The sequence below is a fragment of the Lactuca serriola genome, chromosome 7 (assembly GCF_051521515.1).
Source record: "Lactuca serriola cultivar US96UC23 chromosome 7, Lser_US96UC23_V15, whole genome shotgun sequence".
NCBI lineage: Eukaryota > Viridiplantae > Streptophyta > Magnoliopsida > Asterales > Asteraceae > Lactuca > Lactuca serriola.
The window spans coordinates 132,007,501-132,022,838 of NC_136414.1; positions in this window are offsets into that span (position 1 = coordinate 132,007,501).

Consider the following 15,338-nt stretch of genomic DNA (forward strand, 5'->3'; position numbering starts at 1 on the left):
CTTAAGAATATTATCTATTAACAATTCTTAGGTTGGTGATAAGAATGATTAAGAATGAAATTATGGTAAGACATTCTTATAGAATAGGAAATTAATTAGATGATTATAATTGCATTATCTATTGAAATTCTTGAAGAAGAGTTTAAAATTATTAAAGAATAAAGCATTAATTCTAGGTATATAACAAACATTCTTGAAGAGTAATTCAACTTTATTGAAATAATAAAAGAACATTTTTGAAGAATAAGACAATAATAAACGAATATTCTTGAAGAATAAGATAAAAAAAACTAACCTGATTCCGTAAATCAATTCAAATATATAAATTAATGACAAAAAATTCCACTACTAATTTATATTGGGAGATAAAGAAGAATAAAAACAATTAACATAAAAATTATATGATTATTATTAAAAGAATAAATAATTGATATAAACTTCTTGTATGAAAGAAGATTATTAAAGCAAAAATTAAATTGATGGAGATCATCGATTATGTCAATCAAAACGAAATATGGCATACATAAAGCAAATTGACTATATGTTATTTATATTTAGGTTTTTTCTTAATTATAGGTTATTAAATATCATTAATTGATACAAAAAGTCAAATTATCATATTTCCTTATCTAGATATCTAAAATCAATGGACGAGATTTGGTTATACGTTCACACAGTAGATAGAGTCTATACATGAACCTAACTCTCTCTCTCTCTCTCTCTATATATATATATATATATATATATATATATATTATTTTATTGTTATTCTAATGTTATTAATTTAATGTAATTAAAGTGTAAAATTTGAAATGAATAATCAATTATCCAATATTAATTTAATGTAATTAAGGTGAGAAATTTAAAATTTAAAATTTAAAATAGAGAATTAATAGGTTGACATGTGACATGTAACACCCAAAGTTTTGAAGGCCAAGAAAGGAAAGAAAACCCTAACTTTAAGAGGGGACTCGGCGAGTCCAAGGAGGAACTCGGCGAGTCCAAGCGGGACCCGGGTCGAGGAGTAAGTGACCGACTCGGCGAGTCGGCCAAGGAGACTCGGCGAGTCAGGTCTGTTCGAGGAAAACCCTAAATCCGGGACTTTGGGCGCTATTTAAGCTCCTTATCCTCTCCATTAGGGTTCCTTAGAGCCTCCCTCATACAGAAAACGAACCTTAAGCCTCCATTGTTGTGCATTCAAGCTTCCAAGCCATTTTTTTTGGGTGATTTGAAGGAAGAAAGAGGGGAATCAGTAAAGCTTCAAGGATTGGCTTCAGATCTGGAGTTTGTGGAGCCTTTCTGAGGTATTCAGTCGTTTCCTTCCTTTAGATCTTCTATGGTTGTGATATTTAGGGCTTTTTAAGCCATGATTAGTTGTCCATTTGAGTTAGAAGCCAGATCTGGAGTTGCTACTTCAAATCTAAGCAAATTTTGGTCTTGGGAAGCATAAAGTTTCAGCTCTTGAGTTGATTATGGAGCCTCCTTGACTTAAACCCTAGTTTATGGTATATTTTGCCTATATCTCCTTCTCTACACGTAAAGTTTGCAACTTTACGTAAGGATTGGGCTTTGGAAGGGTAGATCTACAGTTTGGAGTCCATGCATGACTCAAAAGTCCTCTGCATGTATAGAGATCTGAATGGACTCGGCGAGTCCTTTGAGTGGACTCGGCGAGTAGCATGAAGATGAGGAGGAACTCGACGAGTGGGATGAACAGCTCGTCGAGTCAGATGAAGTTGGGTAGGAACTCGGCGAGTTGGATGAACAACTCGATGGGTCTGTTGAAGGTTGTCTTGCACTCGGCGAGTCTGTTCTTGGACTCGGCGAGTCAGGTCGCGAAACCCCAAACCCTTCGAGTTGAGACTCGAATCAGTGAGTCGAATGGAGACTCGGTGAGTTGGACAGGTCAGGACTCGGAAATCGGTAAACTCAGCGAGTCATGGACTGAATCGGCGAGTCGAGTCGCGAATAGAAGGACTCTGAACATATGAACTCGGCGAGTCAATAGGGTGACTCGGCGAGTAGGGTTGACCTGGAAGGTTGACTTTGATCAGGATTTTGACTTTTGACTAGAGTTGACTTGGTTGTCTTTCGGAGGTCAGTTAGACTCAGTGTTGCGTTGATATTGGTAGCTCGGGGAGCGAGTGGAGCAGGAGTTCAGAGAGTGCCGGGCAGCAACTAGTGGGTTCATCAGCCAGTTCAGCCAGTGCAGGTGAGTTTCCCTTTGTATGAATGGGTCTACGGCCACAATGCCGGCCCATGTAGTTATGAGTAGAAGACCCGGGGGTTAGCCCTAGGCACAGTATGCTAGTATGATATTTGGGACGAGGTCCAATGACAGAGGGCGGGTGCCCAAGGAATGGTTTATGTGATAGTTTATACTTGTTGTCTGTGTGATACTTGTATGTGCCTGGTAGGGAGTTGAGTGTGGGCGAGGTCCCGTATCTCACCAATAGCAGAGTGTGGATGGTGTTCCACATCTCAGTAGCAGCAGATCAGGGGCGAGGCCCAAGTTAGGGAAGGAGTGAGGGTGGGTTGGGCCTGTACCTCACTATCAGTAGGAGTATGGACAGGGTTCCATGACTCATCAGCAGCAGGACAAGGGCGGGGCCCATAGATAGGCGAAGCCTTAGGAAGAGATCCGTTAGTATGTGTTTAGCTTATGTGATGTGATGTGATATGTTTATGTGCTATTATATGTTAGTGGGCCCGATACCATGAGATGTTTATGTGCTCTTCTTGTACCGCAGTATGTCGCGGATGAGGAGATGAAGAAGGCCCGATACCATGAGATGTTGAGGGATGACATCAGGGAGTTCGTGAGCAGGTCCAGCTGTAAGACGCTGGAAGATATGATTTCTCGGGCTAGAGAGAGGGAAATTGATTTGGAGCAGATCCGGAAGAGGAAGATGGATGAGGTTCAGGTAGCTGCAGGTTCGGGCAAAAGGCCTAAGGGATCGGATTCGAGGTCGAGGGATTATCAGGACCGCAGCCAGTGCGGGAAGTGCGGCAGGGTGCACGGGGGCGCGTGCAGGAGTGGTAGCGGTGGTGAGTCTGGCTGTTTCAAGTGCGGTCGGACTGGTCATTTCAGCAGGGATTGTATTGTTACCACCTCACAGGGATCAGACCTGTTATGTTTTCACTGCAACCAGCGGGGCCACAAGAAGGCCCAATGCCCCAGTTTGTTTTCAGCAGGACGGGTGATGGCACCTGCCCCTGCAACTTTGAGGATCACAGACGACCGTCAGGGCCGTGCAGAGGCGCCTGCGGTAGGAGGCAGAGCTCTTCAGATGACTACCTTAGAGGCGCGATCGGCACCGGATGTTGCAGATATGCGCTTTCTGTTTTCAGTTCTTTTATTTGTGCATGATTATATTGTTATGGTTCTGCATCATTATCGAAATGAGTATTTTATTTTTGAGCGGTTGATTGTGATCGAGTTATATGCCATATGCATACCTTGGATATCCAAATGGTAGTTAGGGGATGTGCCCTATTGGGGAAGGTTACATAGGATGCAGTAACTGTAGCATGCTTGGGAAGGACTTGGTATGTCTCGTTAGATCGGAGTTGTATAGTGTTAGAGATGGATTGGTTAGATCCCTAGCTATGGTAAGCTTGGGTTCCTCAGCAGATTGATTATGGAATGGTAGCAAGGATTTCTTTTGAGTATTGAGCAACAAGGGTTAAGCAGGATTGAAGTGGGGGAGAATCCTCCGAGTGTGCAAAGGTAGGAGCACGCAGATCCAGAATGAGTGTCCGACCTCCGAGAAGGAAAAGAAGTAGTTCAGGAATTGATGGATTGAGGGTTTCAGGGTTAGGAGTTTGAGAAACTCCCCATCAGCTAGTGCGTGTGATGGTAATGGTTAGTACGTGGTTGGGAATTTAGGTTGCGGATCGCCCGTAGGACTCCAGGGAGTCGAAATGAGGATCTTGAGAGCTAATGGCACACGGGTGCCTTCGTACTAGCAGTCAGTGGTGGAAGTGTTGTAAGACTATGGGGCAGTCGTAACATTCACTAGCAGTCAGCAATGGATGGTGATGTAAGACTACGGGTAAGCCGTAGCATTCCTTAGTAGCTTTGTTAGCAGAGTTGGGGTGAGGCCCTTATCTCCTAGTGATCAGATAGGGATCAGGAATGGGTAGTGGATGAGAATGATAGGGAGTTTGCCTGTATAGCCCTAGAGAGGTGAGACCTTGGGAGAGGCCGCTCCAGGATATAGTTGGGTGAGACCCGTGGGCGAGGCCCGTATGAGATTAGCAGTGTAGATGAGACCTGAGAGCAGGGTTGCTCAGTAGTATGGTGGGGTGAGACCCGTGGGCGAGGCCCGAGCGAGAGTGATTAGACTAGTGGGACTAGAAGGATAGAGGCGGGTGGGACCCGTGGGCGAGGCCCGTGAGTTGTAGCAGTGCAGGTGGGACCTGGTAGGGACCTTAGTGTCAAGATTAGGGGATCGGGGATCCCAGGTTTGTAGTGCCTGAATGGCATAATAGATTGAGCAGTTATAGGTGGTCGAAGTTTCTTCGGAATTCGCTGGGAGTGACTAGTGGTGGTGTTGGGACTAGCTACCGGTGGGAGCCGGTAATCCAGACATTGATAGGTTGGTAGGGACCAGAGTGGTCTCAGTTCATCCGGAAGGCGGCTAAGGAATAGCAGAATTTTCAGTCCGTAGTACTGCGGGTAAGCAGGGTATGGTGGAATCCAGTTAGTTGAATCGAGGGGTGCTCAACACCAAGTTTTGACAGAGAAGGGTGTCAGTGGTTACTGGCGGTGATGAACCGTAATGGAAGTAACGAGAATGATGGATTGGTGAAGATAGGATCTTCACGGTGACAGAGAAAATAGTTGGTTATGGAGCATCGCCTTAGGAAGGCAAGGGAATCGCATAAGGAAATAAGGGGTCAACCCCTATGAGTTCAAGTGCAGTACTCGGAGAGTATCAGAAGGATTGTTGGTTGAGTAAGTTGTGTTTCTAAATTGTTCAGGGTCAGGTTTGACTCGAGGTTTTTTATCCGCAAGGATTATGTTAGTCAGAATGACCGGGTGGAAGACCAGCAAAGGTAGGCAGTTGGTGTTGGGATAATTGGTGGGTTTTGAAAGCAGATCGCAGGCGGTGGGCCATAGCAAACTTCGAGGACGAAGTTTAGTTTAAGTGGGGGAGAGTTGTAACACCCAAAGTTTTGAAGGCCAAGAAAGGAAAGAAAACCCTAACTTTAAGGGGGGACTCGGCGAGTCCAAGGAGGAACTCGGCGAGTCCAAGCGGGACCCGGGTCGAGGAGTAAGTGACCGACTCGGCGAGTCGGCCAAGGAGACTCGGCGAGTCAGGTCTGTTCGAGGAAAACCCTAAATCCGGGACTTTGGGCGCTATTTAAGCTCCTTATCCTCTCCATTAGGGTTCCTTAGAGCCTCACTCATACAGAAAACGAACCCTAAGCATCCATTGTTGTGCATTCAAGCTTCCAAGCCATTTTTTGGGTGATTTGAAGGAAGAAGAAAGAGGGGAATCAGTGAAGCTTCAAGGATTGGCTTCAGATCTGGAGTTTGTGGAGCCTTTCTGAGGTATTCAGTCGTTTCCTTCCTTTAGATCTTCTATGGTTGTGATATTTAGGGCTTTTTAAGCCATGATTAGTTGTCCATTTGAGTTAGAAGCCAGATCTGGAGTTGCTACTTCAAATCTAAGCAAATTTTGGTCTTGGGAAGCATAAAGTTTCAGCTCTTGAGTTGATTATGGAGCCTCCTTGACTTAAACCCTAGTTTATGGTATATTTTGCCTATATCTCCTTCTCTACACGTAAAGTTTGCAACTTTACGTAAGGATTGGGCTTTGGAAGGGTAGATCTACAGTTTGGAGTCCATGCATGACTCAAAAGTACTCTGCATGTATAGAGATCTGAATGGACTCGGCGAGTCCTTTGAGTGGACTCGGCGAGTAGCATGAAGATGAGGAGGAACTCGACGAGTGGGATGAACAGCTCGTCGAGTCAGATGAAGTTGGGTAGGAACTCGGCGAGTTGGATGAACAACTCGATGGGTCTGTTGAAGGTTGTCTTGCACTCGGCGAGTCTGTTCTTGGACTCGGCGAGTCAGGTCGCGAAACCCCAAACCCTTCGAGTTGAGACTCGAATCAGTGAGTCGAATGGAGACTCGGTGAGTTGGACAGGTCAGGACTCGGAAATCGGTAAACTCAGCGAGTCATGGACTGAATCGGCGAGTCGAGTCGCGAATAGAAGGACTCTGAACATATGAACTCGGCGAGTCAATAGGGTGACTCGGCGAGTAGGGTTGACCTGGAAGGTTGACTTTGATCAGGATTTTGACTTTTGACTAGAGTTGACTTGGTTGTCTTTCGGGGGTCAGTTAGACTCAGTGTTGCGTTGATATTGGTAGCTTGGGGAGCGAGTGGAGCAGGAGTTCAGAGAGTGCCGGGCAGCAGCTAGTGGGTTCATCAGCCAGTTCAACCAGTGCAGGTGAGTTTCCCTTTGTATGAATGGGTCTACGGCCACAATGCCGGCCCATGTAGTTATGAGTAGAAGACCCGGGGGTTAGCCCTAGGCACAGTATGCTAGTATGATATTTGGGACGAGGTCCAATGACAGAGGGCGGGTGCCCAAGGAATGGTTTATGTGATAGTTTATACTTGTTGTCTGTGTGATACTTGTATGTGCCTGGTAGGGAGTTGAGTGTGGGCGAGGTCCCGTATCTCACCAATAGCAGAGTGTGGATGGTGTTCCACATCTCAGTAGCAGCAGATCAGGGGCGAGGCCCAAGTTAGGGAAGGAGTGAGGGTGGGTTGGGCCTGTACCTCACTATCAGTAGGAGTATGGACGGGGTTCCATGACTCATCAGCAGCAGGACAAGGGCGGGGCCCATAGATAGGCGAAGCCTTAGGAAGAGATCCGTTAGTATGTGTTTAGCTTATGTGATGTGATGTGATATGTTTATGTGCTATTATATGTTAGTGGGCGAGGCCCTGTGAAAGGCGAGGCCTAAGTGAAACATATTTGTATCCGAGCGGGGCTCGAAGCCAGGCGGGGCCTGGAGCGGCGGGGCCGTTGTAGCGGGCGAGGCCCAGGATAGCGGGCGTGGCCCAGTATGTGCAGTATGTGGTTATGCATGGTATGTGGTAGGGTGGGAAACTCACTAAGCTTCGTGCTTATGGATTTCAGTTTTGGTTTCAGGTACTTCCGGTAGCGGAGGGAAGAGCTCGGGGTGATCGCATGACACACACCATAGATTAGATAGCCTGGGAATGTTTACTCTGATAACGAACATGTATTTTGGAAACTAATACTCTGCTTATGTTTTGAAATGATGAATTTGCTTTAAGTAATGTTTTATTAAAAAAAAATAGTCTTAAATTTTGGGACGTTACAAGTTGGTATCAGAGCCTTGGTTTGAGGCATTCGGACATGCTCTCGGGTGTGTCTGAACTCAAACTGAGGAATTGGTATAGAAGTTTTCAAAATGAAAAGACAGTTTTGTAAAAAGAGAGTTTTGGGAAAGGAAACAGCTTTAGAAAGGCAAAAATAATTCAGAAAGAAAAGAACTTTGAAAAGAGAAAAAGGGTGTGGTGCATGCAATCAACCGAGCTCAAGTAAGTACCCCAAAATACCCATACAAGTTTATGATTTGATTATCAGTTAGTAGAACAACATGCTAGAATAGGGCTAAGGATCTAGGGATGATGCCTTATGTGCCTGTTATATGTGCTTTCGACCTGCATGATAGTGCTGATTAGACAGTAGTATGATAGCTTGTTTAGGTTATGCCTGAGTCTATGAGTTGTGTTGCATGCTAGTTCAGGTTCTTGCTGCGTGGATGTGATTGCTTGAGTATATTATGGTTAGATTTTCCTTTGTCTGAATGTTGCTTGCTTTGTGCATTGTGGGATACTGAGTGATGGGAGTTAGCCATTAGGTGGATACAGCACGTCACATGTGATCAAGGTTGGATAATCTCAGAGTGCTGGATTTGGTCCTATTACGCAGCTCTTGTTTGATTCCAACCGTTGTAGGGACGAGTCTTTTACTTGAAGGATTATCTGAGCCTCGTCACATGTGATGGTATCCAGGTGATGGCTAATTGGCATCACAAGGAGACCATCAGCAGTTGAGGACTGGTTTGAGTTGAGTCAAAAGTTTTCCTAGGGTAAGCCTAGGATGAGATAGTGCTGGGAGCAGTAGTAGTGGTTAAGGGACCTAGTGGAGTCAAAGCAATTCCTGAGGAAAGTACGGATAGATGTGGAAGGTAGTATGGGCCTGTACTACTGAAAGTAGAGGATCCGTACTCGATTCGGGAAAGGCCAAGACAAGACCAAGGACCTAGTAGGGAGTGTGTTTGGTCTCGCAGTAGTGATGAGTATTCTGACAGAGGATGTATTATATTTTCAGTATGGTGACATTATGAGAGAGACCAGCGGGCGGATCAGGCGCCGGAGAGGGATCAGGCTCGGGTTCAGGAGCCGAGCAGCTCGAGGAGCGAATGAGGGAGTTGATATCAGCAGAGGTTACGCGCAGTATTCTAGATCAGACTCCTGTGATCTTTGGCACGGTCAAGGAGGGTATATTGGAGATTTTAAATGAAAGACTGGGAGCCTTTCGTACTGAGATGATGGCATTGATGGGAGCGCGTACCTTGACATTTCGAGAGTTCAGGTGTAGCACCTGGTTCCTGGTACGTAAATCTTATTTGAGTATTTCTCTTCTTTTAGCCTTGGACTCGGCGAGTCACAGGTCCGACTCGCCGAGTAGATGCGGGACCCGGGACACGTTTAAGTTGTCGAATCGGCGAGTCCATATCCTGGACTCGGCGAGTCACAGCTGTTGGATGAAACCCTAAGTTTCAGGGGTTTGCACCCTATTTAAACAACATATCCGCCCCAACCTCGCCCCCATTCACCCTCAGAGCCCTGTATCTCTCTCTAGCCTTGCTTCCTTGTGAAGTTTGAAGTGTTTTTGTGGTGTTCTTGAAGTTTTTTGAGGAAAAAGAAGAGGGAATCAAGAAGAGGAGAAGGAGGCCAAGCATCTCTGTGTCATTCCAACGTTTCCTCTAAGGTATAGCTCGTTTCCCCTCTGTTTTTAAGCTTATTGTCCCTCATAGCTCCATTAAAGTCCTTTTTGAGTCATTTCCAAGATTGTGCATGCTTGAGGGTTTGTAATAAGTTGATTGGCCTCTAGATCTAGGCAAGATTGAGCTCCAGGAGCTCATATCTGTTAGCTTTATGGTCCCATGCTGCTTGTCCACCCTAGATCTACCCTTTTGAGGCATTTTGAGACCTAAAATCCATATTGGTGAATATCTACACGTAAAGTTGGAAACTTTACGTGTGATTCATGTCCTAGAAGTCCAGATCTGTGAATGGCATGGACTGGAATCGAGCAAATCTGTGTATTTAGTGGGTGCATGGCAACGACTCGGCGAGTCTGTTCGCGAGTCTCCGAGTTTGTCCCCTTTTCGTAGTGTCGAGTGAGCAGTGAGTCACGGGGTGTGACTCAGTGAGTCGGAAGCTGAACTCATCTATGGAGGTGCTCGGCGAGTCAATGCCCTGACTCGGCGAGTTCAAGGCAATCTCCTTAGATCAAGAACAGACTCGGCGAGTTGTTCATACAACTCGGCGATTCGTAGCATAAGTGTTCTTCGGATGAAGATGGACTCGGCGAGTTGTTCATACAACTCGGCAAGTCTTAGCATAAGTGTTCATCGGATGAAGATGAACTCGACGAGTTGTTCATACAACTCGGCGAGTAGGATGAAGGACTTGAATATCAGTTTAGAAGGTGAACTCGTCGAGTCGTCGCCTAACTCGACGAGTAGGAACGGGATTCAGGGCAATCGTTTGGGTAGGGACTCGGCGAGTTGGAAAGCCAACTCGACGAGTCGGGTCAACTGAAAGTTGACTCTGACTTTGTTTGATGACATGATTAGGGGTAAAATGGTCATTTTACCCAAAGGACAGTTAGCAGTGTTTGATTGAGTATGTTGTGGGAATTGCACCAGGAGGATTTCCGAAGCAGCAGTAGACAGTCAGTTCCCGATCAGATCAGCAACTACTTTGAGGTGAGTTACCTTCCAGTAGCGGTGGGTCTACGGCCACAATGCCGGCCCACCAGTAGGAGTTATATGTAGATGTTTGTCTCTGTGATATTCATCTAGGAATTACTACTATCTGTGTTATGTTATGTGCTAGTATGATATGATGCTATGTGATAGTGACAGTAGGGGGAGATAGTCCCCGAGGTATCCGGTCAGTAGGACCGAAGGGGAGGCCAGCACCCAGATATGCTAGACAGTATCCGGTCGAGAGGACCGAAGGGGAGGCCAACACCCAGATATGCTAGGCAGTATCCGGTTGAGAGGACCGAAGGGGAGGCCAGCACCCAGATATGCTAGGCAGTATCCGGTCCAGAGGACCGAAGGGGAGGCCATCACCCAGAGCAATGTCCGGCCGAGAGGGCCGAAGGGGTAGGTCGGGCACCCAGACATGCCTGACAATATATGTATGTTATGAGATTATATGGTATGTGGTACGGTGGGGGAACTCACTAAGCTTTGTGCTTACAGTTTTCAGTTTTGGTTTCAGGTACCTCCTCAGCTAGGGGAAAGGAGTCGGCGCGGTAGCAGCATGTCACACACACACTCTCTGGTTTCCGCATTTACGAGATTCTCTGGGATTTATACTCTGATATATTGATTGGTTGTATGATTTGGCTTTTAGACATGGTTTACGTTGTGTCATTGTTTGATCAAACAATGTTTTAATTATTAATGTCTTCTAAAGTAATGTTTTAAAACGAAATTTTTGGACGTGAAAATTGGGTCGTTACATCAGGGCTTGCGAGGCACCAGATTATCATGGGGCTAGGGACCCCATTGCTAGCAGCAGATGGTTGGCTGATGTTGCCAACGCATTCCGTACGAGCCGGTGTCCTGAGGGGGACAAGGTCATACTCACTTCCTGTCTTCTGAAGGACAGAGCGAGGGATTGGTGGGAGGAGATTGGTCATGCTTTGGGGGATGATGCCGCGTTGGACGCGATGACTTGGAGCGATTTCTTGGTCAGGTTCAGGGCGGAGTTTTCGCCGATTATTGAGGTGCAGCAGTTGGCACGGGAGTTTCAGGATTTGACGCAGACCACGGAGATTGTGGCGGAGATCACCGCCAAGTTCAGGGAGAGTGCTCTTCTTGTACCGCAGTATGTCGCGGATGAGGAGATGAAGAAGGCCCGATACCATGAGATGTTGAGGGATGACATCAGGGAGTTCGTGAGCAGGTCCAGCTGTAAGACGCTGGAAGATATGATTTCTCGGGCTAGAGAGAGGGAAATTGATTTGGAGCAGATCCGGAAGAGGAAGATGGATGAGGTTCAGGTAGCTGCAGGTTCGGGCAAAAGGCCTAAGGGATCGGATTCGAGGTCGAGGGATTATCAGGACCGCAGCCAGTGCGGGAAGTGCGGCAGGGTGCACGGGGGCGCGTGCAGGAGTGGTAGCGGTGGTGAGTCTGGCTGTTTCAAGTGCGGTCGGACTGGTCATTTCAGCAGGGATTGTATTGTTACCACCTCACAGGGATCAGACCTGTTATGTTTTCACTGCAACCAGCGGGGCCACAAGAAGGCCCAATGCCCCAGTTTGTTTTCAGCAGGACGGGTGATGGCACCTGCCCCTGCAACTTTGAGGATCACAGACGACCGTCAGGGCCGTGCAGAGGCGCCTGCGGTAGGAGGCAGAGCTCTTCAGATGACTACCTTAGAGGCGCGATCGGCACCGGATGTTGCAGATATGCGCTTTCTGTTTTCAGTTCTTTTATTTGTGCATGATTATATTGTTATGGTTCTGCATCATTATCGAAATGAGTATTTTATTTTTGAGCGGTTGATTGTGATCGAGTTATATGCCATATGCATACCTTGGATATCCAAATGGTAGTTAGGGGATGTGCCCTATTGGGGAAGGTTACATAGGATGCAGTAACTGTAGCATGCTTGGGAAGGACTTGGTATGTCTCGTTAGATCGGAGTTGTATAGTGTTAGAGATGGATTGGTTAGATCCCTAGCTATGGTAAGCTTGGGTTCCTCAGCAGATTGATTATGGAATGGTAGCAAGGATTTCTTTTGAGTATTGAGCAACAAGGGTTAAGCAGGATTGAAGTGGGGGAGAATCCTCCGAGTGTGCAAAGGTAGGAGCACGCAGATCCAGAATGAGTGTCCGACCTCCGAGAAGGAAAAGAAGTAGTTCAGGAATTGATGGATTGAGGGTTTCAGGGTTAGGAGTTTGAGAAACTCCCCATCAGCTAGTGCGTGTGATGGTAATGGTTAGTACGTGGTTGGGAATTTAGGTTGCGGATCGCCCGTAGGACTCCAGGGAGTCGAAATGAGGATCTTGAGAGCTAATGGCACACGGGTGCCTTCGTACTAGCAGTCAGTGGTGGAAGTGTTGTAAGACTATGGGGCAGTCGTAACATTCACTAGCAGTCAGCAATGGATGGTGATGTAAGACTACGGGTAAGCCGTAGCATTCCTTAGTAGCTTTGTTAGCAGAGTTGGGGTGAGGCCCTTATCTCCTAGTGATCAGATAGGGATCAGGAATGGGTAGTGGATGAGAATGATAGGGAGTTTGCCTGTATAGCCCTAGAGAGGTGAGACCTTGGGAGAGGCCGCTCCAGGATATAGTTGGGTGAGACCCGTGGGCGAGGCCCGTATGAGATTAGCAGTGTAGATGAGACCTGAGAGCAGGGTTGCTCAGTAGTATGGTGGGGTGAGACCCGTGGGCGAGGCCCGAGCGAGAGTGATTAGACTAGTGGGACTAGAAGGATAGAGGCGGGTGGGACCCGTGGGCGAGGCCCGTGAGTTGTAGCAGTGCAGGTGGGACCTGGTAGGGACCTTAGTGTCAAGATTAGGGGATCGGGGATCCCAGGTTTGTAGTGCCTGAATGGCATAATAGATTGAGCAGTTATAGGTGGTCGAAGTTTCTTCGGAATTCGCTGGGAGTGACTAGTGGTGGTGTTGGGACTAGCTACCGGTGGGAGCCGGTAATCCAGACATTGATAGGTTGGTAGGGACCAGAGTGGTCTCAGTTCATCCGGAAGGCGGCTAAGGAATAGCAGAATTTTCAGTCCGTAGTACTGCGGGTAAGCAGGGTATGGTGGAATCCAGTTAGTTGAATCGAGGGGTGCTCAACACCAAGTTTTGACAGAGAAGGGTGTCAGTGGTTACTGGCGGTGATGAACCGTAATGGAAGTAACGAGAATGATGGATTGGTGAAGATAGGATCTTCACGGTGACAGAGAAAATAGTTGGTTATGGAGCATCGCCTTAGGAAGGCAAGGGAATCGCATAAGGAAATAAGGGGTCAACCCCTATGAGTTCAAGTGCAGTACTCGGAGAGTATCAGAAGGATTGTTGGTTGAGTAAGTTGTGTTTCTAAATTGTTCAGGGTCAGGTTTGACTCGAGGTTTTTTATCCGCAAGGATTATGTTAGTCAGAATGACCGGGTGGAAGACCAGCAAAGGTAGGCAGTTGGTGTTGGGATAATTGGTGGGTTTTGAAAGCAGATCGCAGGCGGTGGGCCATAGCAAACTTCGAGGACGAAGTTTAGTTTAAGTGGGGGAGAGTTGTAACACCCAAAGTTTTGAAGGCCAAGAAAGGAAAGAAAACCCTAACTTTAAGGGGGGACTCGGCGAGTCCAAGGAGGAACTCGGCGAGTCCAAGCGGGACCCGGGTCGAGGAGTAAGTGACCGACTCGGCGAGTCGGCCAAGGAGACTCGGCGAGTCAGGTCTGTTCGAGGAAAACCCTAAATCCGGGACTTTGGGCGCTATTTAAGCTCCTTATCCTCTCCATTAGGGTTCCTTAGAGCCTCACTCATACAGAAAACGAACCCTAAGCATCCATTGTTGTGCATTCAAGCTTCCAAGCCATTTTTTGGGTGATTTGAAGGAAGAAGAAAGAGGGGAATCAGTGAAGCTTCAAGGATTGGCTTCAGATCTGGAGTTTGTGGAGCCTTTCTGAGGTATTCAGTCGTTTCCTTCCTTTAGATCTTCTATGGTTGTGATATTTAGGGCTTTTTAAGCCATGATTAGTTGTCCATTTGAGTTAGAAGCCAGATCTGGAGTTGCTACTTCAAATCTAAGCAAATTTTGGTCTTGGGAAGCATAAAGTTTCAGCTCTTGAGTTGATTATGGAGCCTCCTTGACTTAAACCCTAGTTTATGGTATATTTTGCCTATATCTCCTTCTCTACACATAAAGTTTGCAACTTTACGTAAGGATTGGGCTTTGGAAGGGTAGATCTACAGTTTGGAGTCCATGCATGACTCAAAAGTCCTCTGCATGTATAGAGATCTGAATGGACTCGGCGAGTCCTTTGAGTGGACTCGGCGAGTAGCATGAAGATGAGGAGGAACTCGACGAGTGGGATGAACAGCTCGTCGAGTCAGATGAAGTTGGGTAGGAACTCGGCGAGTTGGATGAACAACTCGATGGGTCTGTTGAAGGTTGTCTTGCACTCGGCGAGTCTGTTCTTGGACTCGGCGAGTCAGGTCGCGAAACCCCAAACCCTTCGAGTTGAGACTCGAATCAGTGAGTCGAATGGAGACTCGGTGAGTTGGACAGGTCAGGACTCGGAAATCGGTAAACTCAGCGAGTCATGGACTGACTCGGCGAATCGAGTCGCGAATAGAAGGACTCTGAACATATGAACTCGGCGAGTCAATAGGGTGACTCGGCGAGTAGGGTTGACCTGGAAGGTTGACTTTGATCAGAACTTTGACTTTTGACTAGAGTTGACTTGGTTGTCTTTCGGGGGTCAGTTAGACTCAGTGTTGCGTTGATATTGGTAGCTTGGGGAGCGAGTGGAGCAGGAGTTCAGAGAGTGCCGGGCAGCAGCTAGTGGGTTCATCAGCCAGTTCAACCAGTGCAGGTGAGTTTCCCTTTGTATGAATGGGTCTACGGCCACAATGCCGGCCCATGTAGTTATGAGTAGAAGACCCGGGGGTTAGCCCTAGGCACAGTATGCTAGTATGATATTTGGGACGAGGTCCAATGACAGAGGGCGGGTGCCCAAGGAATGGTTTATGTGATAGTTTATACTTGTTGTTTGTGTGATACTTGTATGTGCCTGGTAGGGAGTTGAGTGTGGGCGAGGTCCCGTATCTCACCAATAGCAGAGTGTGGATGGTGTTCCACATCTCAGTAGCAGCAGATCAGGGGCGAGGCCCAAGTTAGGGAAGGATTGAGGGTGGGCTGGGCCCGTACCTCACTATCAGTAGGAGTATGGACGGGGTTCCATGACTCATCTGCAGCAGGACAAGGGCGGGGCCCATAGATAGGCGAAGCCTTAGGACAAG